The sequence below is a fragment of the Poecilia latipinna genome, unplaced genomic scaffold, assembly GCF_001443285.1.
Source record: "Poecilia latipinna isolate Pla-1442-1.1 unplaced genomic scaffold, P_latipinna-1.0 Scaffold910, whole genome shotgun sequence".
NCBI classification, from domain to species: domain Eukaryota; kingdom Metazoa; phylum Chordata; class Actinopteri; order Cyprinodontiformes; family Poeciliidae; genus Poecilia; species Poecilia latipinna.
The window spans coordinates 32,215-37,162 of NW_015113526.1; the positions used below are offsets into that span (position 1 = coordinate 32,215).

Genomic DNA, 4,948 nt, shown 5'->3' on the forward strand with positions numbered 1-4,948 from the left:
GTGGATTTTTACTGTCACACAGTTTGATCGTCTGTCTTCAGTCTTAACTTTAACCAGGTTGATTAAGTTTTATGATGCCGAAGTCGACAAGCATCTTCAGGAGATTATGACAGTTATAGATGTTGGTCATCATCACTGAAACCGTATTTTGTTGCTTCAGCAGTAATGAAGGTAGATTTGGACCTGTAGGAACATCATCTGCTGCTAGACTTTATTCACCATAACAAACTGAAAGGTTCATTTATGTTGACTTTTCAACATACTTAAGAATTTAGTCTAATGTTCACACATAGGCCTGTCAGAATAAATAAATCAATTAATCAGATGATTAAACTCAATCATTTCCATTGGCATGATTTATTGTTTCTCTTTTTTTCTCTCTTTGTACCAAAAACTGGATAATAAAAATCTTCAGTTTGGTACTTTGGTCTCGATTAGACCTTATTTTGAAAAGCAATTTTGTTTAAAGACTTCAAAATTCATTAGTTTTATTTATTCTGGATACTAAAAATGTCTTCCAGTTCCAGTGTTAAATGTTCATTAGAATTTAAAGTCTAATGACTTTTGAGAATGTGTTCTTGCATTATTATTTCATCATTACCATTATATCATTTAAAAAAATGGTCTCAAAAGAACTATATTATCATTTGTTGAGAACTTTGGAACAACTTATACAGTAATTGTTTTTCATGGTAACAGACCTATTCACACATCCTCCAGAATCTTCAGATTAAACTGTGTTTGTGTCTGGACCCCATTTCATCGGCCCTTAAACAAATATATACCTCGTCTGCAAACCAGGACAAACCTGCTGCTTCTGTTCGTCTTCATTTCAAGTTGATTAATGTAGATGGTAAAATGTATTCAGATGGTTTAGATTTTCACAAGCAGTAAATTTCTTTCTCGATTGATATTATGACACAATTGAGAGCTAATAGACATACATAAGAAAATAAAGATTTTATGCATTTATTTAAAGCACCACTGCAAAAATAGCCTTCACAACAAAACATTTAATGTAAAACCTTTGATCAACATAAAAAGAAAAAATTCTACATGCATTGTGATTATTCAAGTAATTTTCAGGTTCGGTAATGTTCTGTCACAGTCAGGTCTGTCAGTGCATCAGCTGTTCAGGAAAATCAACATAACTGTAGACTAACTGTCTATTTGTACTTTTCTCTGCATCTTCAGACAATCTGCAGCAGCTGAGATTCTAGGAGGTTCAACACCAAAACCTGAAGCTTCAAACTGAGCCGTCAACTGAACCAAGACGCCTTTCAAACAACTACAGTAGTTAACCTGCTCTGTTGGTAGATGTTATGGTGTCTCCTCAATCTGTACAGACTGACCTTGGTCGTATTTGAATACACAGCTTTATGGTGTTTTCTTTTGTTAATTGATTATAGTAAATATTTGAACATCCATGTAAGTTTGAAGACATTTCATTGTTAACTTTAGGTAGCTGTGAATCCACCCATGTTAATCTGAACCTATTTTGTTAAAGATTCAACAGATTTGTTGCAATCTTAAATATTTAATCTGTCCTTTGTGTGCAGTGAAATGAACATTAAAGTTAATTCAGGAAACACTTTTATCATCTTCTTTCTACAGTATAAATTGAATGATGCCTCTATTAAAATCATATATTTGTGACATCAAACTTTGTTTCTGTCATAAAGCAGTGGTCAAACTATGGCTAAATGTTTGTAATTTACTTTCAACAAATGGAAACCAAAATGGTTTTAAAGTAAAGACGCTATGTAAACTCATCTACCTCAACACAGGTAAAATTTCCACTGTACGCAAATAAATGTAATTACGATTAAGTGAAAATTGTACAGCAGGGCTTTAACTCCAGTTCATAAGGGTCGGTGTCCTCCAACCTTTAAATGTCTTTTCTTTAACACACCTGAGTCAAATCATGAGGTCAGAGGTCATTAGCACGACTCTGGAGGACTTGACTGTCCTAAGCAGCCATTTAATTCAGGTGTGTTGGACCAGGACGTATCTAAATGTTGCAGGACACCAGACATCGATGCCTGGATCTGAGGATCCTGTTAGAGGATCAGTGTGTTCCTGCAGCAGCTCCATCAGATCAGAAGGTAGATGAGATCTGAAAGATCCTGGTCCTCCAGAAACTGAAATAACACCAGAACCTGATCCATCAGTCAGCCGTTTCATCCTGTGTAGAGATTAAATATAAAATGTTATTTATACACAGAAAGTCAATAAACTAGAATAGAAAGGCAATTTATTTCACTTAATTATATTCACTTAGTGAATAAAGTAAAAGGCAAATCAGAATATCTCACAAATAGATACAAATATCAGTCAGCAACTTGACTTAGAAATGTGACTGGAAACTTTTGGGCAAAACAGATACTGTAAGAACCACACAGAGATAATTTATTATGGATTAAAGATTCAAACTGTGCAGAGTGACAGTAAAAATACACACTTAGCTCCCAACAGCTAAAGTAGCATAGCTGACATAAACTTTAGCTCCGACTAACAGAAACATATGAGGAGGGCAGAGTATCAAATACCAGATATATAAAACGTAACCTGAAATCATTTATAATTACTCCATGTCTCATTATAATCGGAGGGCAAAGCCTGCAGGTTTAGCTCCTACTTACTTCAGAGGACAGACCACCGGGACGCTCCGTCTTGCTTCTGGGTTTGCCTGGCTATTTTTCCGTCCAGCGAACCATTCCGCCACCTAGTGGTCCTTTTTCAGACCACTTAGTCTCCTGTGCCGCTCAAAAATGCATAATATGTCTAGAAATAATTTTAGGATATTATAAGGAAGTGCTGATATATTCCGTTTTCTACGAACTAACGTATTTGCCACTTCGGCACAGTGAGAAACGTCAGAGGATAAAAACACTAGACTCCGAGCAAAACTCAGATGTCCCAGCTTTTACTAGCATGTAAACGCATCATCTACACACAAATCTGGGAGCTTCCCGGAAGCGTGAAATGAGTCTCAAAAATAGTTGTGCAATTGTAACCGGATCTGTGTGTAAATGCAGTTTTGTGTATGAGTACCAGGTGATTTGTGTGTACTTTTTCAACATGTATAGGCGTAGGAGAAGGTTTCTTTTATTTTAAAGGTTTACAAATCCAGTATTACACACGCACAGATATTTTTACACACACACACAAATCTTTTTACAAACGCACAAATCCTGTTACGCATGCATAAAACATTTTACACACGCACAGATATTTTGAGACTATTTTCACTCCATATATTTTCCGCACTATAAGGCGCATTGAATAGACGCTACAGTTAGGGGTTGCCACCCGTCCCGATACAGGACGCGATTTGTTCCGTACTCTACAAATGTGGATGCGTAATAATAAAGTGGTCCCCGAGTACATTATGTAGTAGGCTGCGCCAGTCATTGTTTCACTCACGGTGTTGGTGTTGCGATATTGTGCCCAACTACTTTCTGGGTAACACAGACCAACCGACACACTGCCGCCGCAGTCTCTGTCTCTCTTCCTCCCCCTGGCTTTAAATGTATTGGGGCTGGTCCCTTGGTAACCCATAGACATGTGGTAACCCTAGTCGAAGCTCCCCGGATGAAGGATGAATGTCGCTAGTAGTAAAAGTAAATAATACTAATAATACCAGCAATAATAGCAATATACTAGTAGCAATAATAATAATGAATAATAATAATGATGGTAGTAATAGTAATAGTGAAAGCACTAGTAGCGGTAGTAACCATACTAGTAGTAATAGTAATAATGCTAGCGGTAATAGAAATAATGATAGTAATAATACTGGTAGTAATAGTGATAATAATAGTAATTAAAGCTGCAAGCAGCCTCGAGCGGCCCTCGCAGCTCAGCACTGCTCCGGCCTATTGGCCACCGCGGGGGCTCCCGCACCCGTCCGCCAGGCCATACACATCGATGAGTTCGGCAGCGCTCCGTGACAACTCACCAAAAATCTGGTGCAGATCGGCCGATGTAGCAAGGAGATATAGGTGATGGAATAACCTAGGGGGCGCAGTGGAGTCAACTTACAATTCAATGCTGTCGGGCTCTTTAGCGGTCAATAAAGGTCATACATATCCAGTTTGGTGCCAATCGGATGTTCCATGTGTGATTTAGAGACAATCGTATGCAGATGGCGAGGGACTACAACCTGGCATTTTGCCACGCTCACATGGCTCAGGCAGCATCGACAGAGTTCATCATCATGTCATTTTATGTCAGTTGGCACCGGATTAAACCCATATGAATCATAGAGTAAATGTAAGACATACAGCAGAAAAAAAAACAGGTATCTTCCTGTCGGAAGTGGGCGGGGCTAAGGTGATGTAATCATTTGACCACCTAAATGTGACGAGGGCTGGTCTATAGTCAGCCATAGGAAGTCTTATGCAGCTGTGACCTTCTATGTGGAAGTTATCGCATCTTGATGTTTTATGGTGAATAGTCAAAGTTTGGCGCTTAGCCACCCCCACAGGCTTTGATGTACAAAAAATCCTGTTTTAACTTTTAACCTTCCATCTCTCAAGAGTGTTCTGAGTGAGTTTGAAGTCTGTATCTCAAAAGTTGTAGGAGGAGTTTGATTCCAACACAGAATCATCTTCATTAGGTCGAGAGAGCCAGAGATGGAGCTTTCCAAGGAAAAAAAAGGCACTTCCTGTTCTGAGGGGGCGGGGCTTAGATGACATCAGACTATGACGATATGGGATCATAAGGGATCCAACCAGGATCATGCCAAGTTTGGTGCAGCTGGGCTCAAAATTATGGAATCTAGAGACAAACGTATGGACACGGCGTTACATGTCACGCCGCCACGCCCACCTGCTGGATTGAAACCAGCTGGGGCTGGAACCCTCAACACACCAACATGTTTTCTGTCTGTGGACACAGTTTCATGTTGATTAGGTCAAAGGGGTCAGAAAGGGACCGTTCAGAG

The 4,948-nt window shown here is 39.0% G+C and overlaps 1 protein-coding gene and 1 long non-coding RNA gene across 2 annotated transcripts in view; one reads left to right on the top strand and one right to left on the bottom strand.

Annotated features, from left to right (window-relative positions):
• Nucleotides 1–4,948, bottom strand: part of frem1b (Fras1 related extracellular matrix 1b) — a 62,602-nt gene that overhangs the window by 25,325 nt on the left and 32,329 nt on the right. The gene's annotated exons all lie outside the window — the stretch shown is intronic.
• LOC106957517 (uncharacterized) lies at nt 189–1,755 on the top strand. Its single transcript, XR_001426962.1, has 2 exons — nt 189–235; nt 1,195–1,755. It is a non-coding gene; the product is annotated as an uncharacterized LOC106957517 (long non-coding RNA).